Source organism: Alligator sinensis, unplaced genomic scaffold (assembly GCF_000455745.1).
Source record: "Alligator sinensis unplaced genomic scaffold, ASM45574v1 scaffold1584_1, whole genome shotgun sequence".
Taxonomy (NCBI): Eukaryota; Metazoa; Chordata; order Crocodylia; family Alligatoridae; genus Alligator; species Alligator sinensis.
Window position 1 is genome coordinate 204,376 of NW_005842479.1, and position 26,817 is coordinate 231,192.

The following is a 26,817-nucleotide window of genomic DNA, read 5'->3' on the forward strand; positions in this document are numbered from 1 at the left end:
TTGTGAAAAGGAAGCATGTGCTGAGCTGGGTAAGTGTGAGGCTACAGTATATCCTGCTGCAAGCTGTTAAAAAACAAATCCTTCCACAAATGCTATGTCGTTTGCTGTTCAGATTGTAGCCCTTTGAGAGAGAGCTGGCAAGCAAATGCTCCTTCTGTTGCTTTTCTTACAACAGCAGTGCCTCGGGTTGCCAACTCTGTTCGAATCTACTCCGGGAGGTTTCCGGCACGCCAACGTGCCCGCAACACACAACGCCAACGTGCCCGCGTGCTGGCGTATATCAGTTACAAATTACGGTGCACAGACTTCACATCAGGAAGGCAAGTGCACATTATTCTTATGGTTTTAAAACCCACCGGACTACAGTATAAACCGGATTCAACATTTAATATTTATTTTCCTGAATGCCCTATCATTTATCTCCCAGGTGACTCTCAACAGTCTCCTGGAGATTGATATAGATATATCTAGATAGATAGATAGATAGATAGATAATTCCTGGAGGATCCAGGGCAATCCTGGAGGGCTGGCAATCATAGCAATGCCAAGGTCGAGAGCCTCTTTCACCTGTGAACTTGGCCGAGGGCTTGGGTCTTGGCTGCAGGTGCAGAGTGTGTGAGGCTGGGACTGGGCCCGGGAAAGTTATACCGAGTATTTCTGCCTTAGTGTTTACACAAAAGATGTACAGCTGTTTGTTTGATGTGCAACAAGTCACTTGATTCCCTCTCAACGCGCTTATCTTAATTGGCCGATAACCTCTCAGTCTAGCTGGCAAACAGACATTCAGCCATGTTTCTTTTAAGTCCCCCTTTCAAGCTTTCCAGTGGTTGATTTGGGGTGTTTTCCAGTACTAGGCATTGCAATATGCCCTTTAGTTTTGTTTGGGTTTTTTTTTTGGTGGGGGGGTTAAGTACAAATTTGCGAGTCTCTTGATGATGAATGGATGGGGAGGGGGCTGGGTCTTGTGAACAGGGCACTGGGCTGGCTCACAGGAGACCAACCAGGCTTTGATTCGAGGCTCTGCCACTGACCGGCTGTATAACCCTGGGCAAATCACTTTGCTTCGGTTTCCTCTCCCACACTTCATCCATCTTCTCTATTTTGCTTGTGAGCTCTTGAAGCCAATGCGTCGGGTACAAAGTTCTCTCCTGAGGTCTCTAGGTGGTAAAGGAATGCAAATTATAACCATCCTAATAATTTCATATTCCTCCCCACAATGCTGTGGACCTCATCCTGGCATGCGGCCCAGGAGCCCTTACCGGATGTCCTGCTGCTTATCCGTTCTCCAGCATATGTTGGAAGAGAATGAACCAGCTTAAAGGGACCAGGGCACAGCCTAGAGGTCCCAGGAGTCGGGATTGCACCCAGCCCTGTCTCCTGCATCACGGCAGCTTCAGCTGCCCCTGTGATGCTGGAAGCCAAAGGCAGAAATCCCTTGGCGGCCAGCTAGCCTAAGCCCTTTGGCTGGGCAATGCTGTGCTATTGGACCATAGAAGTGGCCCCCTCATTCGCAGCTGCTGTAGTTGTAGCATTAACACGAGGACTTCAAAGTCAAATATCTCGTTGTGTTTCCTAATGGTGTTGCAGGAAGGCAAAAGCGAATGATAAGTGAACTTTCCCTTGCATTGATTTTTTTTTCTACCTTTATCAACGCAATATGTCCTTAGTGAGATGCATATTTAATTATAAGGCTAATGTAGAAAGAAGAGGAGGGGAGGAGGAAGTCTCCTGGAGAAATGTGGCATAAGCACGCCACAGGTTTGTAGTTGGGGAGCGACTCTAACGTCCCTTGAATCCCATGCACCTTCCATTTGCTGTGCTTGCCCAAAAAAAAGCAGCCCTGGGGACACCGTGCCCTGCCAATACCTGTCAGGCTTGCAAGCCACCCTGGGCAGAGCCAGCGGGCCGTACTGTGGCAATCTAGTATCGGGGGCTATGAGACCTTTTATTGAGGATGCGGGAAGCTCTGTCATCAATGGCTGGGTATCTCCACTGACAGGAAAGGGAGCCCTGGTCCTGTGCCCCTGCCTCACTGCTCCTGCAAGGACTTCAAAGGAGAGAGATGGGGGAACATATGGGGAAGAAACTTTTTTCCCTTGTGCACTTGTCATAAAAGGCATAATCTGTCCAAGTGTCATAGAAGATGTTTCTCTAAGGCTTAGCAGTATTTGCTCAGTAGCAACAATTTTTATTTTTTGCAGTGTTCAGTATGGGAAAAAAAAGTTCTGCTACCTACTTCCTATCCCATTTTTTCCTATTCCCTGCTCCATCTTCCTTGTTCATATTTCCAAGCATTTCTCTGCTTTAGCCACCAGGTGCCATCAGTAGACACTGCTATGCCAGTGTTGCCTATCTTTGAGCATACAGAAAAATAAGAAAAGCCCCTGTAGTGGGGAATGAAAAGGACTTCAGCCTGTTAAATCATAACATATGCAGAAATTAAGGCCCAGGTACCTGGGAGGACAAGGGGAGCAATTAAGGTTCAGAAAGGGATAACTAACTTAGCTGAGCTGTTTACAGCACGCGTGTACAAGGGTGTTGATTTTTTGTTACACCGCAAACAGTTCAGATATATATATATTTTTTTTTATTTTAAATCTTGAAACTCCCTTCATTACATGGAGCACCCAGGAATGCAAGAGCTCCACAATGCGGTGACATTTCAACGGCACAGCCCCGCTGCACAAAGCTTTCCAATAGGATGCAGCAAGTGGGTGCAACCAAGGGAAGGTACCTGGGAGGACAAGGGGAGCGGTGCTGATAGTAGGAGGTTTAGGAAATCAGATTATCAGAGAACTTGATGGTTCTGAAGGAGTTAGTTCATTCCTGTATCAATCTGGCCTTCTGTCCAACCATTAGCAGGTGGTGCTTCCCTGTGGACATCACAGTAAAGGCAGGTGTTGAGGAGGGAGCTGATGAAGAGATGAATTCACAGGTCAGTGTTGGGAGGGAGCCCTACATACATGATAGGTAGCCAGGACAGAGGCATCAAAAGGCTTGTCCGAGAAGCAGAGGAGATGGTAACGATAGCTGACATAGGGAAAGGGCTAAATATTAGGGCTAAATATTTTCAAGCATGAGCTGTCTATCTGTGGTGCTGGCAGAAATATAGATATGACTCTATTAATCTATAACTATATATATAGAAAGAGATATAGATCGATACAGATCTATATCGATACATCTCTCTCTATATATAATAAATATATCAATACATCTATATAGCTACAGATCTCTATATCTATAGCTATCTATATATAAGATATATAATCTATCTATATATCTATAGATATATAGATATAGATATATATAAATAAAATTGATACTTCTATATAGATACATCTATATATCAATACATCTATATAGATACAGATCTATATATATATATATATATATATATATATATAAAATTGATACATTTCTAAGTATATAATTGATACATCTGTATAGATACAGATCTCTGTCAATACATATATATAACTGATTCATCTATATAGATACAGATCTCTATCAATACATCTCTCTCTCTGTGTATATGTAGATAGATAGATCTGTATCGACAGAGATCTGTATCTATATATTTGATACATATCTATATAGATTTATATAGATTGAGATCTATACATAAATATAATTTTTTTATATGCTCCACTTCATGAACCAGGCTTGAAGTCCTGTGAGAACAGCTCAGACCCTGTTTTGGCCGCCTAGGAAGCAGAGGACATTTATCAAAGCTTTTCCCAGCAAGCGTCATTTTATTTGCGGCTGTCTAGCAACATGGGTGGCAGTCAGCCGAGTCTCGCTAGCTCGGACGGAAGTCGAAACAACGAGGGTGCCGGTTGGTAACGGTCTGCAGAGAAGGCTTGGGAGGAAAAATATGACTCGAAGGAGCCACGCTGCACAAAAATGGGCCGACAGAGCCCCGACAATGAGACACATGGCAAACCTGGGGAGGAGCCGTAGGACAATAACTGGGGCTGGTGAAATCTATGGCCTGGCTGAACAGGAAGAACTCCCTACTAATTGCATTGCTGACGGCCCGAGCCACCACATAGTTTGTTTGCTGACTGTCCTTCCTGGCCTATAACAAATTGCTCCATCTGCTTTACTCTGTGCATGCACGTGCTAATTTTCCTTTGCGTACTTGCAAAATATACCCCATCGAAGTTCATTATTGTAAATGAATATGAGTGTTTCAATAAGGCCCCTATCAGTCCTCATTTTACACCAAATCTTCCCTACAGGTTTTTGGTTTTTTTTTTTTTCCCCCTCCTCTCCATGACTAATAGATATCATTTCAACAGTTTGACTAACTGCCGTGTTATAGAAAAGGCAGTAATTTATACTGATGTAATGGCTGTGATAAAAATCATTTGTGTGCTGATTTTATAAATTAGGTAGGAAATGTGAGTGCCTCTGAAAAATGAAGTGCTACCACATGAATTCCAGTGTTGTTAATGCTTCATACCTTTCTGCTTCATTAAACCAATTTCACGGGGAGATGAGTTAGAGGAGGAAGCTGTGCTGCTTAAGAGATGCAACAATGGTTTATTGAAAGAAATGGGGCTAAGATTAAATTAAGTGCTACTTGAGAAATATGGAAATACAAAAATATTCAAGCTTCTAGATGGGGAATTCAAAAATATGATAAGTTGGTTCTTTCATACTCGGAGAACTGTCTCCTCATAATTGCATAGACTGAATTCACAGGCTACTAATTAATATTGAAGAGTTTCTCGACCCACTCTTATAAATGAGTTGGAGTGCCCAAGAACTAATTTATAACTATTTCCATTTGGAAATCATGACATCTTAAAATGCTGCTTGAGGCACACTCCAATCTGGGCTGCTGAATCCTGTAAAATGATCTCTGTCGTCTACAAATTGTGGGAAATAATAAATAAATGAAAAGTACGGCGGCTGACTGTGAAAGGGGAAATCAAAAAAGAAATGCAAAGGGTAGACTAAGACGCCGTCCCCATCAGGTAAAATAGTTCTCGTTTCAGGCCAGTATATCACCCCCTATATAATGTTTCCCCGGTGACTAAATTCTGAAATCACCGCAGGAAACAAAATGGGATTTGGTTACATTTAAAATACAAAACCTTAACGAAACTCCTCGGTCCCTCCAGAAACTCATTTAGAAAGTGATTTAAAGCCAATAGATTTGCATCCGTTGGGATATGGTTATGATCCGGTCAGACTAAACGAAGGGACTAACCCATTTTTATCACTTCCACAAAATAGCTACTAGTTCCCCCCCGCACCTCCCCTCCTTCTTCTGCTTTTCCTTGAGGACTAGAAGTTTTCACTCTCAAATGACTAAACCCTATTTGTTCTGTGGATGGTGGAACATGTAAATACAAAGGGAGGCATTCATTAAATAAGAGGCTTATGCATACACAAGTTTTAAAAAATGCATAGTTTCAAAGCACAACTGAGAAGCTGCCATTTTACCCCCGAGTCACAATGAGAACTCTGTGTACAAGTGACCCAAGTACTGGGATTTGGGCCAGCCCTCAGATTAGCACAGAAAACACGTACAGACATGGACGTCCCCCCTTCCCCCTCCCACCGATGATAATAGGAGCTCATGAATGTGCTCATCTGGAATGCGTGTGGGATCTTATTGGCACAGGCGTACGCCTATTTGGAGAGCCCACTTTTCTGCACATATACGGTACGAGCATCACCTCGCGTTCGCCCGGCTTCCTTGTCGAAGCTCGCTCTTCCGTAGGCAGGCGTTGTAAAGAAATCCCACCCGGAAACGGGATCGTGCGCACCGTGGCTTTAGAACCCGCATGTGCCAAGTGCTCGTGGTTCCCAAGTCTAGCTCGGGGCACTCAGCACCTCTCTGGATCGGGAAGGATGAAGCATGACGGAGGAACGCAGCTCGCTCCACAACTGGCAGAGATCTGCCCTGTGAAACCCTGAGTGTGGTCCGCTGCCCCTTGCCAATGTTATGCCAGGGCTTGGGACCCCAAGGTCCGGCCTGCAAGGTGTAGCTCGTGGGCAGCCACCTGTTTTGGCATTTTTCTTTTCTTTTGTTTAAATCTGCTCACCAAAATGTACTAACGAAATGCATTCCCATTAGCAGTAGGGGTGGAGGAAGAATGGAGTTTCGGTCCTGTGGGAAATTATGAGAGGTCGTTCCCCGCCCCCGAATCGAGACAAAAAAATTCAAAGTTTGGCATTTTTCATGAGAAAAAATATGCGATCTAGCATTACTAGCTAGATAGCATAGCAGGAATCTAAAAAACCTGGTAAACACTTCTTTGAATGCACATGATATATTCTGTAGTTAACGGGAAAATTGTGCTCTCGCTTGGGCCGGTGTCAATTTTGGGTCATTTCAATGAAGTTACAGGGTTCTTGTGGATGGGCATCAGAGGCCAAGGGGAGATGGTTCACCGCTTTGTAGCAGAGTTAGAAGCGAACAGGTGCATCGTTCCATTAAGTTACAGGCTAGTTTGAAGATAAAATCAGGATGAAGACTTGCCTTCCCTTCCGGTGACATCATTCATCAAGTTGCGTCTCAAAGTGTTTTGAGATAGTGCTTCGGCCTTTTCTTCCAAAGCATCAAGAACAAATCACTGCCAGAAGGTGGGTATGGGACTTTATGGATCAATGATCACTGGCATAAAAGTGCCTTTCTAAATCTTCAGGGTTTTCAGTGCATGTGGTTCTGCAACAAGCCTGGCTAAAACAGTTTTGGGGCTGACTTGGCTGTAGACATGGGGGCTGACTCTGAATCTTAGTTAATCCATGACCATCTGAGAGATGTAATGCTGTCTGGAAGCTAGGTTTAGCTATGGGACTTTGCAGCTGTAAAGGCAAATATGTGCTTTAGGGTTAGAGACAATTTTGGAATAAGTATTTCTGGTGTCTAAGTCTAGAGGATGTGGAAAGTATGAATATGAGCTCTTACTTTAAAGGCCAGGCTGTGCAAGAACAAATGTGTTTTGGGTAGTATGGATAAGTCATGTGCAGCCTGATGGGGAAATAGTGTGTGTGTTAGTCAGGCTCAAGTATTTCTTCTGAAATTAGAGAGAGAAACTTCTGAGTATCCTTAAGACTTGGCGAAGCAGTGCTGTTCAATGGAGAAAGCAAAGGATTAGGATGAGGAAGTCTAGTCCCAGAGCTACTAAGTGAACTTGGGCATGCGTGTCTACTCTTCTGGGACTCTCTCATGCCCATCTGTTGACTGTCTTGTGCTGGTCTGGTGCCCAGCACCATGAGGCCCCAATCTTATCACAGCAATCTCCAAAGTTCAACATTGAAACACATAATAGTGAAGGGCACTAGGGGATGGGATGCCCATGAGTCTTTGAAGGACCAACAAGAGTCAAGTCCTGTTCTCAGATATGTAAGTGGTTCCCACTGAAATCAGTAGGGTCAACGCTTGGCCTCAGTGCTGGAATACTGCAATTTGATAAACTCTGCGAGGATTTGTTAAATGTCCAGGGGAGCAACAAGAAAGCCTGAGCAGAGGGTTATCTGTTACAACCGTCTAGATTGGGATGGAAGGCTGTTTTTGCCTGGGGTCAGACACCCGGGAGCAAGGTTGTCCCAGATGATGCTGAAACAACCACATCCCTGGATGATCTGGATTCATCACAGCTCTCATAAATGATCCCTGGGATGATCTTGGTCCATCACAGCTCTCATAAATCTCCAACAATTTCCACCTGCACGGAAACGACGACCTCCAGAGGTTGCTCTCGAGCCTGTGAAGGGAGTCGCTGGAGCACAGGAGGCCTGGGGAGCGATATGCCACCGTACTCCCCTACATAGGCGTTTGAGCTAGGTAGACCATACTCTACTTTACTTCCTCCACAGGACGTAAGGACCTCATGCACGGCAATCCTAGCCCAAGGCAGCTGTTGGTTTGACAGAGTGAAAATGCAAGTTGGTGGCAGGTTCAGGTCCTGGGAAACTTTGATACAAAGAAATGCTTCACCGTTTGTTCAGCAAGTGATTCACACCTCTTCCGGCATTGGGCAGCGTCATAAATCCTCGGAGAGAAAAAGCAAGAGGCTGAATAGCTGCGTGGTGCTGCTTACGCAGCGGCAAACCCGATTAGCTTAATGGAGCTAGGAGTTCAGTGCCTCGCATTAGACTTTACCCATCCCATTAGTCCGGCACGGAGTCCCACCGTGGTGCTAGGAGCAGACCGTGGTCCCCATCGAACCTTAAAAAGGGGGCTTTGCATAGTTGAGCATCAGGTGGGTTTCCCGGTAAGAACCGCAGTACCATAGAGGTACCTGTTACTTAGCCAGCATATTTAGCAATGAGATGAGATGAAAGCACTTTGATTAAAAACTCCCGCAGACCTCACTCTCATCACAGAGGCTAATTCTTTGGGGGGGGGGTTTCTTTGCACTCACCTGAGTTCAGATTTCTAGCAGCGGCCTCTAAGGTTTGTGTGGGTTTGTTTTTGCTCGGGCCATTTTCCTAGCCGTGGCTTGCTACACCTGGGACTCATCTTTTTTTCATCTGGAAAATAGGGATAATGCTGACCTGGTGCCAAAGCAATGAGGTCAATTAGTTCATTTTTTGTAAAGCTCCTGGCCATCCTCAAGGAGAGGAGGCAGCAGAAATACAAAGCAGAAGCTGCAGCATGCATGGGAAGGGCACTTTGGAAAAATGAGACGCTAAGCAAATGTGGGCACAGAAAAGAGAGTGCAAGTGGGGATGAGGAGAAGTCAAAGTCCCTGGAAAATGGCCCGACTTTTCCCATTGCTGTCACTGCCAGAGGATTGGGCCTTAGGTAATTGTCATTTCTAATTGCTTGTTCTTTTTAGCACCTAAAATTCCCTTATTAAGATTAAAAAACAAGTCAACATAACCCCGCAAAAACCTCCAGCTCTGGATACCATGGGGAATTGCAGGCTGAGAAGTGAGTACTCCCGAGTTAGGAACTGAAAAGCTCCAGTGGATAGCTCAGCCACTTGAAGAAGGTGGTTTTAGCACAAGGGCAAAGGAAGGGTTGGGCCCAAATACACAGAAAGACACTCCCAGCGAGGGCCCAATCCTGCGCAGGCTCCTTGCATGGCATGCGGGAAGGCGAGGGTGGACTGCTTGTCTTTGCCAGCTAATCCCCCTGACCCAAAGGTAGCCAAAGGGGAAAACCCTGAACAACTTTCTTCTCTGCTCCCTGGTGGGAATAGCGACTCTTCTGTCTTGGCTCTGGCACAGCTCTTCCTGGAAGCGAGACATCTCACTTGAATCCCACGCAGCGTTGGTCGAGCACCTTGCAGGATACGTTTGCTGAGCAATCTCCCATAGGTGGCAAAGGCAGAGAATCTGGCTTTCCAGACTCCTGAGCATGGCTTTTTTTTTGTTTTAGTTCTTCCCTCCCAACACCAGAACAAAATGCTTTAATCAGAGGGGAGGTTTTTTCCCTTTTTCTCCCCCCAAATCCATTTTTATTTTTAAAGTGCAGCTGTTCCCCCTTAGCCCAAGACCTGTATCGAGTTGTATCCCAAGGAAATCTTATCGCTTATAAGAGAGAGGCTTACGGGCGAATTGGTGACCGAGTCTAACTTTGGTAAAGCAATTCATGACCATTTATTCCACCCAGGAAGAATGCACCCCAACTGCAGAGGCTTCCTCAGCCTGACGAAGGGTTTTTAAACCCGCAAGCTTGTTTTTTTCCAACTATTGATCTAAGAAAAGATTTTAAGTCAGTCTCAGAAAAGATAGGAGATTCACCTTAAGATCTCTGTCCGCCTACGTCCTTAGACCAACACGGCTACAACCTACAGCCTTGGGTAAAGCAATTTTAATGAACATTTTAGTGTAAAAAAAAAAAAATCTTAGATTTCTTTGTCCTTTTTGAATGGAATAGAAAAATAATAATATGTTGCTGCATGATCGCATGATTCCAATGCAAATGGCAGAGGCTGGTGGCTTATTAATAGGCCTTGCCTGTAGCAAGCCCTCCCTTCCCAGCTTCAGTTGGAAATTGATTATTTTAATACAGAATTCCTGAATGAAAGAGGTTCTTGGCCTTTTCCTGTGCTGTTGAATAATGTATGTGGGAGAAAGCAAATAGAAGCAGAGGGTCTCAGCTGCTGGAACAATGGGCAGTGCACAGAGCTGAGGGGGCACATTAGTTTATCATTGCCTTGTCAATCCTCATCGCCTGGGAATCGTGGGATAGCCTGGAAAGAAGCAGCTGCTGAACGTGTGGTAAACTGACCGGGGCACTTCAGAGAGACGACTACATTTACACATCTGAAAACAAGATATTGATTTTCCTGCAAAGCTGGAGAGGAATAGTCGCCCTTAAACTATATCGAGACCACGGCTTATTTGCAAAATCACAGCACTTGCTGGCCGTTCCCGGGCGCCCCGGGCCAGCCAGAAACAGTGGTTCAACTCCACAAATAGATTCCCTGTACCCTTCTCCTTCCCTGCGTGAAGCGACTGTGTTTGCTTCGACTGTTTTCAGCGGCCTGTTGGAAATGTTGCGGCGCCAGCCTTTTAAGCATGACCCCCCCTCCCTCCCCGTGTCTCTGCCAACCTGTTTAAAAATAAATAAATCAAGAATTATATATGAAATAAAATGTGAAGTTCCTTAAAAGTTAAGCATTTGAACGCAAGGGCAATTTCTTTCTCTGGGTAATGTTTGCTGGGCGACGTTGTGGATTTCACAAACCCGATCCCTTGCTAAGATGTGGAATTCATTGTTACGGTGAATGTTTCCTCTCCTTTTTATTCTCTTCTTCCCAGCTCGAAGAGGAAATGCTCAGAAAGTGAACTAAGTTGCCTGAATGGAGGAAACGAGATAAATCGAACTGTAATTTTTTTTTTTTAATCGTCAAATCACTTTACTAACAAGTCGTTTAAAAATGGCTATGGACTAGATATCTCCAAGCAGAATAATAATAGTGTTTTTGGTCCTGGGTGCCCTACCCAGGATGCATTTGTGCTAGGTGCAAGGAGCTGTACAATGTTTCTGGAACTTGGCACTTGGGATACAGATTTCTGAATACAGCACTTGGCTGGGATGGGTCTTGCCTTGAGCAGAAGATTGAAGTAGAAGACCTCACAAGGTCTTAAAGATGATGGCATCATTCATCAAACTAAACTTTTGCTTAGTTGTTGTAGGATCTTAGGGAACTAGCAAGTTTGCATTCCTGGCAAGCAGGGGCTATAATGGGCAAAAGCCAGATGTAATTACGCCTCTGAAAAAAAAATGGCTGTACCAAAGTGATTTTCTCCAAAGAGGTTTTGGGTAAGGTTGGGGTCCCTCTATGGTGGGATGGAAGAGGCTCGGTCTCCATGAGCTTGACAATCTATCCCTGGCCTAAAAGAGAGACTTTCCAGTGGCCTTATGGTTTGTTGCATGCAAACCCATTGCAATGGGAGCTCTTCCTTGTTGGGAAGGTGAAGCATGGCCAGTCAAAAACAAGTGCTGTGAAAAAAGTAGGGCACTGTGGAAAAAGCAGGGCACGTATTTAGCAGTGCTGTGGTCATTTTGCAGGAGCGAGCGTAATTGTTTCATACATGGGTTGTTTCCCAAGTCAATACACACAAGGGCCAAAACCGGTTGCTTCACACCTGATATGGCCACAACTGGGGATATAAATGAAAGGGTCGCATCTTTAAGAAGCACTGAGCAGCTGGAACCTGTCGTGAAGGCCAATGAGACCTTCCAACCTGTGCCGGCTCTTGGGTACCCGTGGTGAGCTGGCAGTATTGTCCTTGGACCACCCTGTGAACCTGAGGATATGTATCCATTGGGGGGGAAAAAAAAGTTTCCTGTGGCCATGAGCAATACTGAAGGGTCTTGTGGGTTAGAGATGCTGCATGAGCCAGGAGTTGGGACATTATAGAAGCTCCATGCCTTTGAAAGTCTGCCTGCCTGCTTGCTTTGATGGACCCAATGGGCCCCTGTATGAACAATGAAGGATAGTGAAAACTGTAACTTGTGGGTTTACGTCTTTTCAAAGTCAAATTTTCCAGCTCGAGTCATTAGGACTGCACAGACGCAAGGCAGAGTGCCTCCCCGGCAGCACAGGTCGGGAGGGTGTTGTTCACTGCAGAATTTTGCCCTTAAAACTTTGGCCAGGTTAATATTGCCTACCGGGTGCTCCCTCCAGGGTTTGTAGGGTCCCTGCGAAAACACAGAGACTTCCCTGAATGCAATCATCTACGCTCTCCTGATGTGCTGTTGCCGACATCGCATCTCTGTACTCTGGTCGTTGCTAACGACTTCCTGCGTGAATCAGCAAATGTGTGAAAGTAGTAGGTGAAGCACTTAAAATGTGTGTTTAGAAGCTCATGATTCAGCAGCAAGAAGGAAACAACATCAAATGGCATCAGGCAAAGCAGAAACTCATAACTTACTGGAACTCCGCACGGTATTTGCTTCAGGGGTTGGGTTTTTGTTTTTCCTGCAAAGAAACAAGAAGATTTAAGGGCTCTTCTTGCAGTCCTTCCCTGCCGAGTTCAGTGGAAATTCAATAGGATCTATTCCAGCCCTCCTTAGGAAAAAAAAATTCTGGCATGAAATACAGGAGAAGCAGCTGCTTTTTCTTGTATTCATGTGCTAAAGTATTCCAAAAAGTTTTATTAAGCTCCTCCATTTGAACTGGTCACTTGGAGAGCGAGTGGCAATAATGCAGAATGAAGTCAAATGTTGCCCTTATTAGGTATCTTCTTCCCTTGACTGAGCAAATTCAAACTGAATTTGTAAGCAAAGGAGGCATTAGTGTAGTGACAGCATCCACTTTAAGACTGTCTGTAGACGTTAGACTCATTGAAATGCATGATATAGAGAATAATATGGGTTGGCAACAATACTTCATCTACATTCCAGGGGCACTTTACACCATGCTATTAGCTGACCCAGATAGTCTCCTATACAAGGCTTGCAGGTCATGCCATCCTGCTCCTCCTTAAATACATCCCAGAACGGCACATAAAAGAGAATTTGTTCCTGGAAAATACCAAGCCATGAACAAGGACTGCTGACTCAACCGTAGCTGCAGAAACGGCTTCAAATCTGTTGCTGATAAAATAGACGGAGTAGCGTGCGTATGCATTTGTAGATGTACATGTATACGTGTGTGTATACACATGCACGCGCGCACAATACAATACAATATATGACTATTGTTATTCTTACTGTAATATTACTACTACTGTTATTATTTGCTATATCTATATTACATCTATAGCTATATTACATATCTATCAGAAGAACTAGGGTCTTATTTTTTTGTGAGCCATGACTTGCCAGAGTGCTGGCAAGGAGGAACACCTAGGGAGCACAATGCTTGATCTTGCTCCAGCTGAAGTCTGTGGGAGGAGACGGGGGTTTCAATAGGGTTATGATTGCTCCTATGTGCACAGAGAATTTAAAGAAACTATTATTTGACCGCGAATGTGCTGAATAAAGGGGGGAGAGCTTTCCCAGTCCAACAGGCTGAGTATATATAACCTATGCTATACAAATCTAGGTTTAAGGTTTTGAAGAACATAGCTAGGAGCAAACGGGTGTTAGTGTGCGTATCTGTATATGATAATACTTAGTCTCTAAGATGCTGCCCTGCCCTGCCTTGTTTTTAAGGACTAGCTGGTTCAGAGAGGCCTAAGCTTTTGTAGAGGACAGACTACTTTGTCTGATGCCTGCTTAACTGCTTCTCTCTAGGTCTTATAAAGTGGTTCTTGCCATCAGCACATCCCAGGGGAGCTCAGCACCATCCAGATGAGTGCATTCCTATTTCTTATACAGTATTACAGAAGAGTTGTCCTCAAAGCACTGCAGAGGCAAATGGAGCAATACTTAAAGCCTTGCATTATTATGTAGGGGTGCAATTGTGCATAGACAGTGATTCCTGGTTTTATATGTTTTATAATTGAATGTAGAGGCCTTTTAAACAAAGTCATTTTTGGCAAATCCACTCTTTCTCTTCCTTAGTTCTACCCCGTATAATAATAGGGACTTGGAGCACATTTTCAGTGTTGCTGGAAGCATAAACTGGAAACACCCTGTTTCATGCCTATCGTATCAAATAATCCACGTTGTATAATAAAACATTGGGAGAATTATGACAAGAAGGGGGGGAAAAAGGAGCAATTGTGGCAATCTGAAGCCTTAGATCTAGCTATTACTTTGATTAAATATATTTGTATGGTAATAGGACATTCTTATACAATAATATTATTGTATTTTTTTTTAGGGAAATCTAATTGTGGGAGCACACTTTGGAAAAACCCAAGGAAGCAAAGCATGTTTTGGGAAGATTATTGCCAGGCATTATCAAATTTAGAAAGGTGTGTATTGAAATTCCTGATATGCGTAAGGTGTTTGTGGGTATCACTAAAACAGATGAGAGGCTTTCTTTTCTCTTGTTCGCTCTGATGGACTATCCCCCTCTTCCAAAACCTGCACTTATATATAGCGGTGAACTGTCCTGTGCCACCTGCACCTCTGCCCCTCACCTGAAGGGGACAATCTCGAGTGGAGCAGGACTGAAAGTGCCCTGGAGAGGTATATTGTGCTCCAGTAACCCTGGCTGCCATAATTTAGAGCAGTTTCTAGACTTCTAAATTGTCTAAACCGATGAGCTGCATTGCCATGTGACAATGGCAGAGTCAAAGTGAATTAACGCCTCTGTCAATGAACCAACAGAGGCTTCCTGGAGAGGAAGATTTAGAGGGAAATAATCTACGGTCTTGGGACAGCTGTGGACTGAGCTCAAATACTGCATAAAGGAATTGCCTAGAACTGCTTGCTTGCTTCTCCCCAACAAGGTGGGTGGGGAACAGGTGAAGCTTTGACTCCCTTCCCCGCTACTTGTAGGCTAGTAGGCTGGTGTGGGGGGCATCCTCACTGCCTTCTCATCTAGACCCACAATACATTATTAGCCCAAAATAAAGTATTTACTGCTTTCCCCATTTTATCCCAGAGAAACCTGGCAGCAGAGGAAGGAGGGGATACCTGAGAGTTGTGTGCATGGCCCCAGGGGACAAGCAACATCCTGCGCGCGGGGCTACTCCAGCACAACAGACCTGGCCAGCCTCTTCTCCCTTCACTAGGCACAGAGGTCCCCGATTTCAGTTCGTGGCTCCATCCTCGCGGTTTACAAAGCACGGCACAAAGTTAAACACCAATCTCTGCTCACCCTCCGTGGGCAGTAATGTGCTGCCGTGCTCCCTGTCCTGGCTCAGTAACAAGGACTATATTACAGGAAAAATATCAATATTAAAGTAATTTTCTCACCGCATTTCCTTTTGTGCATGTGTGGTGCAGGGGAAAGAGAGTGTAATATCTGCATTTCCATTCAGAGTAAATGTTGTTTAAATTACATGTTCTGCAGAGCTGCTAAATGCATTTCGTGCTCCCCCAAAATATCACATTAAAAATGTATGTTGCCTGGTAAGTATTCTGCCATTTCAAAAGATTTTCATAATATATATACACAAACACACACATTGTACAACTGTAATACCTACTAGTCATAGGGTTTTTTTGTTTTGCTTTTTTTCACTAAAGTCCTGGGGCTATTTATTTATATATATATACACACACATATATATATATATATGTGTATATATAAAAATAAATAGCCCCAGGACTTTAGTGTATTTATACTATACTATACTATAAACTATATTTATACTATACTATAAACTATACTTATTTATTTATTTATTTATTTATTTTTATATATATATATATAGTACATGCTTTTGAAAATTGTTGGCTTGGGGGAAAAATGCGTGTGTGTATCTATCTATCTGTGTGTGTGCGTGTGCGCGCGTGCATTATAATATCATTTTTTCAAGCCAACAATTCTCAACAGCAAGTACAAAATATATACATAAAAATAGCCCCAGAGCAATATATATATTAGTGTTTTTCAAGCTAACAATTGTTTTACTTCTCAACAGCATGTACAAAATATAACATAGATTTCTTATTTTGGTGAAGAAGAACAATAGCTAGTCACAGTAATTAATATTTCTCCCACATTTACTATTTATGGGAGTAGTAATTAAGTTTCAAGGTTTTAAAATAAGATATAAAGAATAGAGGGAAATATCGCAATTAATTATATTATGAGATTTTATTATATCTCCCTTATGTCACCCTGCTATACACTACAATTTTCTTACCAGCTTATAGAGGGTTTTTTTTTTTTCCATGCAGTATTTGCACTGTTAGATGTAAACTGGATAAACCCAGAGATTTCAAATAGGAATCTGTAGTGTTGAAAACCTTCTGATCTGTCGTGATCTTCTGGATTCCTTTGCAACAGAAGAATTGCTCTCATATTTTTTTGTAGTCAAAAAATGAGTGGAAGTTAGGAGTTGGCATTTTCCAAGGGGTGCCTTGAGTCTAATGAAGTTGAGAATGGGCTCCCAAGGGAGGTGGTGCTCTCCCCTACCTTGGGGGTCTTCAAGAGGAGGTTGGATAGATATCTGGCTGGGGTATTATGGTCCCAGCACTCGGTCCTGCCCAGGGCAGGGGGTCAGACTTGATGATCTGGTCAAGTCCCTTCTGACCCTAGAAATTATGAAACTATGAGAACCGTTGCTTTAGGCAGTACCTTGCCAAGTGCTAGTTCCTTAGCTGGAGTCAATTGCCTTAGCTTTCACTGAAGACAAGAGAAGATGATAATAAAATATAAGAAAGGTAATATAATTTAAGTCAGCTGCTTTATAAAAGAAAAAAAAATCCTGTCAAACTAACTTTTTTATAAGTTTGCAAGCATGTTTAAAAGAGCCAGTACTGATGCGACGTACTTGGGCCGTGTCATCTGTTGGACGTGGTACCACATAGCATCTTGATTAAGAGACCAGAATCATAACATATCAACTAGGAACACATAACATGAAATAAAAAGCAGGTAAGTAATGCGGGGGTGGTGTTTTAAGACTTCAGGGTGTCCATGGGGGTTGTTTGTCAGCTGTTGTAAGCCACTGTGATCCTTTCTGGATAGGAAGGGATAATAATAATAATGATAGCAATGACAATAATGTAATTCTCCATGTGCAATTCTCATTGAGTGGCTGTTTCTATTGAGGATGGGTCCTCATCACTATGTCATTTGATGCAGTCATCAGCGATGTCAATAATGGAGACTGGTCAGTGATTCAGAGCGATCTGGATCACTCAGCGAGCTGTGCACACGCGAGGCACGTGTGTGTCAGCGCGGCCACCTGGAAAGCCACACATCTGAAACAGAGAACATAGGGACAGAAGAAGGGGCACTTTCTCCTTGGAAGCAGTGGCTTCAAATGGGCACAGGTGAAGACAAGCCTGCCATTTGATGCTGTAGCCTAAGGACTGATGTGATATCTGGATGCATAAACAGGGAGCCGTGTCTCTTCTGATACAGTTGTGTTGCTTCTGTGTTGCTGGTGTGACCATTACGGGAATACTATGTTCTTGAAGGAAGGATTTTTACAGCACACCAGCGGACACTATGACACCAGCTAAAGATCTGGCCCTAAATCTTGGAGTAAAAGCCATATTCACCTTCAAGACCCATTGCCAAAGCCACAAGAAACCTCTTCCAGGACCACATCTAATGGGTGTGCAATTAGCCGCAGACTTCAGATTGAGCCTACCTGCCTGGTGTTGGTGAGAAAATCTAAAGCAAAAGACTGAAAGAGCCTTTCTGCCCCTCAATAAGCTGCACAAAAGGCATAAGAACAATTGCTCCTAGTGAGAAGGGGGGATCTGGACCAAGGTAACTCCAGGAACCTGGAGTATTGATTAGCAGCATTCGGGTGGGATAGGAGGAAGCATCCTTAAGACTGTGGTTGGTCCCTGCTAGTCATGGTCATTATGTGCACGGGATTAAATGAACCGGTAAGGATATGAGCCAGAAGACAGGGAATCTGTATGTGTGCTGATTTTTAAAAAGCTGCATTGAATTATTGAGAGCCCATCAAAATCTGCAAGTGCAACATACCCTGTGCCCGGCTGCCTGGCATCTCTTCCAAGGCCGGAGGGAGAAAAGCATTACCAGAAGTAGAGGAGCCTGCACTTTGCTTTAATTTGACCTCTCAATGTGATGGGTTCCCAGGGCAGGGGGAGTAGGGGAGAATAGCGTGTGTGATAACTGTGATATTTGAGAAGGAACATCAGCTCCTTCCTTCCACCTACTTAACTCTCCCATTTGTCTGTGCTCTATCCCAGGAGTAAAAGGTGAGCACCCAGAAGAGGCTGATTCCACACACAGAAATACTGTGCAGTTGAAGCTTGGGTGCAAATGGAGTGGAAAGCGTGCATGACAAACTCCCACCTGCACCAAACACTGTTATCTTCTCCCCAGGTCTTATGCCTCTTCCACTCACCTGGAACTGAACACTTCCCCTCTGTTTTATCTTATCTGGAAAACAAGGAAATACCACTCTGGACATGTCAATATGACCTTTGTGAACTAGGAAAAAGCTGTCTAATGCAATGCTTTGTGGCTCCATTAAAACAATTAAAGATGCATCTTGCATTCTGGCTGTGTTTGCGAAAGCAAAAAACACTTTGAGCTGGGTGTTTTTACAGTTGTAAAGGGAATGAGAAACACAGGACAAATACTGGCCTCTGGGCCTCAAACGCCTGTATGAAATACTCTTACATGAACCTCAGCCCGGTTCTGAAACCTTGCTTTTGACCAGCAGAATACTTTTTGTCTCACGTTTAAGGAGCTTTGTGAAGTTACACCCAATATCCAGTAATATATGATTCATTGCATATTCTTTAATAAATACTCAAGAACAAGCTGGATAGGGAGTTTTCTTAACAGACTATAGCTCCTGATGCAAGACTAAAAATGAAGGCAGAGCTTTGCATGTGCATGTTTGGGCGTTTCCTTTGCTGCGTCGATGTTTGGTTCCTTTGCTCTGTGAAAGAGTCTGAAGCTTGGCTTAAAAAGCAGCTTAACAATTTAAAAGTTTTGTAGCCAATAGTAATAGCTATTAACATAGTCAAAAGCAAACTTGATCCGCACACTAACTTCTCTCTCAGATCAAAGCGGCTTTTTACAGGTACGTGCGTCTGAATTAATGCTCCCATATCAATCCTGCAGGCAGCAAAGTCCAACGTAGTAAGGCCCCAAGAAGCGAGGGCTTGATGAGCGGTCACTCTGCAAGGACACCGGAAATGCTCTGCAGCCTCATGCCAGAAATGTGAAGAAAGAGTTGCATTAAGTGCCATGATCTTTCTGCAGCTGGAGCTGAACCTCATCAGCAGAGGTAAAGATGTTGGAGGCATGAGATGCAGATTCTCCGGAGGGGTAAGTCCATGGGAGCTGTCGGAGCTCAGCGTCTCTGAACAAGGTCCCATCAGAAGGAGGGGACAACCCACCGGACGCCGCGGCTGCTGTCCCTGGCTGCACAGGGAGCTAGGCTTATCGGGGGACAGTGGCAGCAGTGCAGTTCCCTCTCTCCCAGCGCCTGTCCCCTGCCTGCTTCGCCTCCCGCCTGGGCTGGAACAGATGTTGCAAAGAGGAACCTGGCGCTGTCCCTCTGGGGAGCCAGGCTCAAGCACAGCTGCTCCCTGCAGCGTGCATGGGTCAGGAATGGCTCCCGAGAAGGGAGAAGGGCAACCACACCTCCTTGGATCTGCCCCTGCCTTTCACCGGCTGTCTTAGCAACCTGAATATGGAAACCTGCCTGCAAGAGGGGTCTTCCCAGAAGAGGTTAAGTCCCAAGGGCAAGATGCCATGGGGAAGCGTGAGTCTGCATGTTAGCTCACCGGACACTTTGCTTTTTTCCTTCCCGATGCTGACAAGGGGACCTCATCAAAGGCAAACCTCCTTCATTGCGATCTAATGGGGAAGTGTGTTTTTTTGCAGGGTATCTGGGGAAGGATCTCATCTTCGCACCTGAGGGCAGGCCCTCAGACGTTGTCTCAGCAGAGCATTCATCAAGAGCTCACAACTTCTTTTCATCCGAGATCAGGTAACTACGGATAGAGCTAAAAAGTGGCTGCTAGTTCCTCTGTGCAGCGAGATAGGCCCAGAGGGAGGTGCCTTCCTGACCCCACCAGTGAAGTGGAAAAAGAGAAACATCTCCAGGTCCACCGGTGAGCAGCTCTCTTACCCCCTATGCCGCAAAGGTGAGTGTGCTGCTGGTGGTTCCCTGAATGAGGCAGGTTCAAGACAAAATCATCAAGACAGCTTGCTAGCTCGGGTGTTGTCTAGGTCTGAACCAAGCGCATCTTCACAAAACAGCCCCCCAGCCAGCAAACCTGCCCATGAAAACTCTTCATCTCTCCCCGTGTGATCTCAAGTCATTAGTACTTCTATTTGCAGTCTTTCTATACAGTCCCTCGCAGGTAACTGGACTTTGTCTGAGCTCAAAAACTATATTATTCCCATACGGTTAAAGTTATGCAACCTTCTCCTAGTGTGGATATATCTGAATTATACCAGTATAAAGGTAGCTATACCAGTATAAAGCTAGCTGTTACCATATTGGAAGGGGACTAGACCTTGCGTAGCTCATACTGCCAAAGCAAAAAAGGAGGGTTAGGCCTTGTCTGCATGAGAAATTTGCACCCATTTCACTTAAGTCAAATGTAAAACTGATGCAAACTGTTATGTGGACACTCTTATTACAACTGAGACCTTGTTTGGCTCAGTTTGAACTGCCTCCTAAATGAGTTAAACTAAAACAAGATGAAGTCTCTCTTAAATGGTAGCAAGGGTGTCTGCGCTATGGTCAGTATGATTTAGATAAAGCGTGTTTGATTTTGCTGTTCATTCAAGAGGCTCAACTTGATGGCCCTCATGCAAATGAAACTAATGGGAAATCCTAATGAGCTTCGTCTCGTGACCGTCCTGGAAGTGAGGACACTTAACCAGAGGATGAAACTGAGGCAGAGGAAGGGATATACCTGTGCTCATACAATGATTGAACAGAAGAGCCAGGAAAAGCTGGTAAGGGCACTTGGTGACGGGAACGTGTGAGGTCTTCCACCAACAAGATGCAAGTTTCACTCAAATGCATCTCTTGTTTCAGATGTGACGGTAGACATTGCATGGATGCTGCAAAGCTGATGGAAAGTCTAAGCCTGGAAAAGAGCAGCTCACTCGTATGCTGGCACCAGGAAACAAGTGGAAGAACTGGAGACACCATCCTTCCTCAGTTACCAAAGAGGTTTAGAAGTCCTCCAGCCCTCGTGCAGCTTAATGACCAAGTAGTATCAGCGGTGAAAAATGCTGCCTCCACCTCCAGCTTGCTGCAGTCCCCTGCTGACCCAGGGGCTCCGTCCAGACCTCCCCACTACACCCTCATGGTCTCATGTACTGCACCCGCGCCCTTTACTAAATCCTGGATACATCTGCGGTGCAAGGTACCATCCTTAATAGGTTGTGGCCTGCGACTGCATTTATCTACTTTGCATATCTCCTCATACCTTGCTTATCTCTCCACACCTTGCAACACCCTTCAAAGCATCTGGAGGCACCCCAGGGCTCCCCAGCACCCTACTTGAGAAACGTTGCTCTAGATGCTGGCCGGCAGCAGTCCATGAGGCTGTCTTGGCTCTTGGTAGTCGGTCACAGGCTTAATGGCGTTGATGCACAGTCCTGTTGTGAGAGTCGCACCGCGTAATGGCCAGCTACTGCGCGTTGCTCTGTTTTAGCTCCACAGGTCTGACAAGGATGGATGTGAAAAGAAGTGATCAAGTAGGGAAAATTCGATGTACTGACAACAAAACCGTGATAGCAAGCAAGTGTTTTTTTGGGGACGCGGCACCTAACACGGAGTCAGACATTTTCTCTGAACAATAATGAGTAAATAAATCACAGTCCAGGTCCTTGGAAGCCAAGTGTTTAGGTAAATAAATCAAGGAGCCTTATCTGCTGACAGATGAATGAGATCCAGAGTAAAGTAGTTACTAACTTTAAAGGCAGGTAGCAAGAATAAGGGGAGCAAAAATGGTGTGTGTGTGTGTGTGTGTGTGTGCATGCGCTCGCACGCTCCCTTTCTCTCTTGCCGAACTAACACAGTGGAAAATCAGTTTCCAATTCAAATGATATCCCCTCCTGAGCCAAACTCAGCTGGGCTACATGCAGGCAATGCCATGGTTTTCATCACACTATTGATTGAGGCAGCATCTCAATACTGAGGTGCCCTGGAAAGGATCTCCTATTGGCACCTGATTGAGAATCATTGCCTTAGAGAGCCATGGGTTAAAGAGCCCAAATGCCCATTTTACACTGAATTTTAGGCAGGGTGCAACAGTACTTTTGCTACTGCAATCCTCTTTACTTACCTGTCTCGACCACGCGTGGAGTAAAATTTCCCTACCCCACAAAATGCTCAACAGACTGTTTTGATAATCAGTTCCATTTTTTAAATGGATTTATTAAGTTTTAAAATAGCTTAAAATAGGTACTCTGCAGAGTAAACAATATGATTCCCTGTTTTAATCACCACGCACCACAAACACCCACTACTATTGTGGGACATAATAATAGGTAAAACTGAAATGTGTCATCTCTAAAGGTAAAGTACCTACCTTCCTGTGATAGTCCAATTATTTCAGTGCTGTTAGATACAATTTAACTCGAATTCTGAGCAAAGTTTTGGTTTTTTTTTTAAATCTGTGATGTATCACTTGCTGTTTCCTTTTGTCTGTATAAAATGAATATTCAATTACTTCCAAAGTCTCAGAAAGTATGTTAATCCTGAAAAAAGAGTAGCTTGGAGTTTCCCCGTGTTCTCAGCCAGCTGAAATAAAAGGGGAGAAATTCCACAAATGGTAATTTAATATAAAAAAGTGAGATTTTTTTCATGGTCCAATTAATATTTTACTTAAACGCTGGATGCATGTGCACCCAATACACCATTATATAGTCATAATGATGTGTAAATTATTCTTCCTACTATCATTTTGATGATCACCCCTAATTATTTTCAGGCACATTAGAGTATCATTATATAAAATGTCTATTTTTTTCTCATTAGAGAGGAGTATGTGCAACTTGAGAGCTGATGCAATTTTTTTTTTTTAACTAGAGGAACAGAGCGCTGAAGCTAAGCAGGGCTCTGTTCCATTTAATACGCTTGGATGTTGAACAAGGAGTTCTGGATCCATCAACATTTTAAGAACATGACCAAAAAAATGAATGTTTCTTTTTAAGCAATAGTGAGCCACCATCTAGTATACCAATCCCAAATTCACCAATTAGTCTCCTGGAAGAACAAACTCTATTATTAAAGCAAGTTCTTTCCTGAAAAATAATTATATTTTGCATTAAAATCAATAGTCACCATGTATCCTTTCACTACTTATAGGATAAATGCCAGCAAGATTTGACTCCTGCATTAATGGGTTACCCTCTTGGGGAAAACACATGGTTTTTAAGTTTCCCAGAGGCTGTTATCTTGCAATGCATGGTGTTGTATCAGTAATGCAGCTTTATGTCTTGAAGTCATAAAGTCATATAATCATAGATGCATAGGTTGTTAGGGGTCGGAAGGGACCTCGCAAGATCATCAGGTCTAGCCCCCTGCACTAGGCAGGACAGACACCTGGGATCAGATGACCCCAAAGTCAGACGTGATGGACACTCTCTGATGTGACAAGTTACCCACGAAAGTGCAAGAATACAAAAAACAGTGTTATTCTGGAAATGATGCAGAGATTTTGCTAACAAATAGGGCCTGGGCTTGTCACACTTTTTTAACACAGACAAACACATGTCCAGATCCCTGAAGGGATTTAGACGTCTAGTTCCCACTTCTTGAATGTAGTCCTCAAATGCTGGGGTGCTTCATGGGGCTGGTCCTGTGCATCAACAAAAAGAAACGTTTCTTCTTGACCATTTATTCTGGCTCCTTAAAAAACCCCATGTGTCCTTCAGCAACTTGAGATGAGTTTCAGAATCTACCATGAGGCTGATCATTTGGGCCTGAACCCTTCATGCATCAAGTAGACTTGATGACAAGATGGGCTTCATCTCAGGATACAAGCTTATGAGCCAAGTAGCAATCCAAGAAACTTTTCAAGAAGCTAGCTCTTACTGTGTTTTTTTTCAGGATGTATCTACTCAGCTACTCTGTCTAGCCCAGCAAAAGAAAAAGCCATAGAAAACACCACGCTCAAACACCTGTTAATAAATCTCCTGTATATAATATATATATATATATATATATATCAGGGGGTGAAGCAACAAAACATACTGTACCCCAAATAACACTGTAAGGAACTGAAAGCATGCACATGTATAAAAGATGTCTCTGTACACTGAATATATAATTGGCGACTATATTTGGTGATTCTTGGGGTAAGAAAGTTGATAATTAAATTAATCTCTCCAGCATTAGTGGTTCTCCTTTTTACCTCCCAACATGATAAGTACTTCCTTGTGCTAAAAACTGGGATAGGAGTAAAGGGATTACCATGTGACTTACTGGCCTGTATCTTCTTATCTACTTGATGGGACATGTCTCTGGAGCAAATGAGTCTTCTGGCAAATTGTAGGTGCTTAGTTAACTCAGTAGGTAGAGAGCTGTGCATCTGGGAACAGAAGTCATGAGCTCTGTCACTAGTACCCCATCCAAACTTTTGATGGTTTGTCTAGACACAGGAAGATTGAACAGGTTTTGATGTCAGTACAACTTAAGCCACTCTGTCTATAAGCTCCTACTTAGGTGTAGCCCTGTTCAACACTATCCAGTAAACCAGTTTACCATTAAAAACCCATGGATATAATAGTATCCAAATGGTTTGCAGGAATATATCAACGGGGTCAAAACTCTTGACTATTCACTGGTCCCCCTGCCCTCCAGCTGCTAGGCAGGCGGGTGGGTTGTCCACCAAAGTCCCCAACCTTGGGAGTCTTCAAGAGGAGACTTGGAGGACATCTTGGTGGGATCATTAATCTCAGCAGTATTTCTGCCCAGAGCAGCGGGGGGTTGGACTCAATCTTTCGAGGTCTCTTCCAGCCCTTCATTTCTATGATTCCCTGGTGATAGGCAGGTGAATGACTGTCCTACTGCTTGGACAATTTTCCAGCTGCTTGATTTGCCTATCGGCTGACTCTAAACCTGCCTGCCCATTGAGCGGGTACCAAAACGGGCGATCCCGTTGAACTGGAAATTCAAGATGCTTGTTCCCGTATGAAATGAGACACAGACAATCTGTGGTTTCCCCTGAAATGGAAATCCCTGCTTAAGTGCCATGCTGAACGCGGGGCGCGCCAGACTCCCTAGCATGTGGTTACCAAATGTCCTAGGGGTACAATGCAGTCCGCCACCGTCTTATCGAGACTCGCGATGTCTTTGCACTTCCCGTTAGGGAAGAGTACACGCTCCTATTTCTGCCGCTTCAAGCTGTGCTGCCATCCTTTGGGCTTTGCTCCCTGAGTTTGGACAGCTCCACGTCCATGCCATGATCTCTCAGGAAACCTGCAACATAGCTTTTGCATTTCAAGCCCGTTCCCTTGACACTCAAAGAACCCTTGGCGACCCCATCTCTCCCTGCAGGGGCTGGAAACCTGAGCTAGCAAGCCTGCAGCTCTCAGCGGGAAAAAATATCACATTAACCTGGAATGATAACCTGGCCAGTCTTATTTTTCCTGGGATCTCTTACAAGGTATTATTTCAGACCTGTGATCCTCTTTTCAGGTCCCCAGTGTCAGTTGTATCCTTTCTGACCTCAGTATTTCCATACATCCTCTGAGAATCTGTATTTCCCCATATTCATTATTTCTTTTTTTCCATTTTTTTTGCACACCCCCCCTCCCCCCACTTCTTTCTCACATAAGTCTCGACTTGAAATCTGTTGCCCGTGTTTTATTGGCTCCTGGGGTCCAAAACCCCCAGGGCAACATTGATTATAAGATTTAAATTTCATTCCAGGCGTTGCTCCTGTTTTTTGCAGGAGTCTCCTTTCTCCTACATTTTGCTCAGTGGGGGAAAAAAACAAGAAAAGATGCAAACCAAAATCAAATGGGGAAAAAAAAAAACACCCAATTTTTACAAGGTCAGTGAGTATTTTTTATGAGCACATCTTTCTGCTTTTGTGAGACGTGTGTGGAAATTCAGAATTTCTTTTTGACAAGGTCCTTGGGAAGCTGCGAGTGGTCGGTAATCAGCCATTTAAAGTCAGTACTTTAGTTATATTGCCTGCTAATCTGTCTGGATGCTGCGGAGAGTAATGATGATAAGCTTCATGATGCGTGGTTCAGCTCCCCTAAACGTCTGTTTTTCAGTTTAATGGACTGGTTAATGTCTGAATTAATAAATACATCTTGCATTCATATAACCCACCAATCTCACCCCAACCAACTAGATATAAACAGCAAGTTTGATTACTCTGGAAAATATGCAAATGGCCTTGTTTTTATTCTCCAAAAAAGAATAGGCCTCTCCGAATTAATTTGTATATATGTCCCTATTTTCAGGATGGGTCATTTAATTTCTGTTTACAAGTGTTTAGTTATTGTTACTGTGGCTATCATTCAACTTGCAAAAAGATTTTCCCCCCTCCTTTTCTTCCGTCAGAAAGCAGCGTTGCAGCTTATTTGTTTAATCAACAATGTCCTCTCCCAATATGACAGCAAGCAAGCTATTGGCTTCATAATCTTTATTAAAAATATATATATATTCACATGAGCGCACAGTGTTTGGCTAATTAATTTCTGATAATTTTCGGTGTTAACAGCCAGCTGCCAGGGGCCCATGTGATTGTTAATCTGAGGAAGAAGTCATGGTGAAATGATTGGGAATCTGCTCCTGCTGGTTGCCAGATAAATTCTTCTTATGACAATGTCGTTGGGTTAATTAATGAGATTGATGACTCCTGGTGTTATGTTTTTCTTTGTCTGTCCTATTTTC

The 26,817-nt window shown here is 43.9% G+C and overlaps 1 long non-coding RNA gene across 3 annotated transcripts in view; it reads left to right on the forward strand.

The window, feature by feature from the left end:
* The window catches only part of LOC102381494, a 39,192-nt gene extending 24,077 nt beyond the window's left edge, over nucleotides 1-15,115 (forward strand). The window contains exons 3-4 of one of the 3 annotated variants that reach the window (XR_001358608.1): nucleotides 14,196-14,289; nucleotides 14,925-15,115. This is a non-coding gene — a long non-coding RNA (uncharacterized LOC102381494). Of the gene's footprint in view, nucleotides 1-175; nucleotides 293-3,664; nucleotides 4,273-14,195; nucleotides 14,290-14,924 lie in introns of those variants that run through there. The other 2 variants (XR_324685.3, XR_001358610.1) reach the window with 2 other exon arrangements.
* Nucleotides 15,116-26,817: the final 11,702 nt, after the last annotated feature.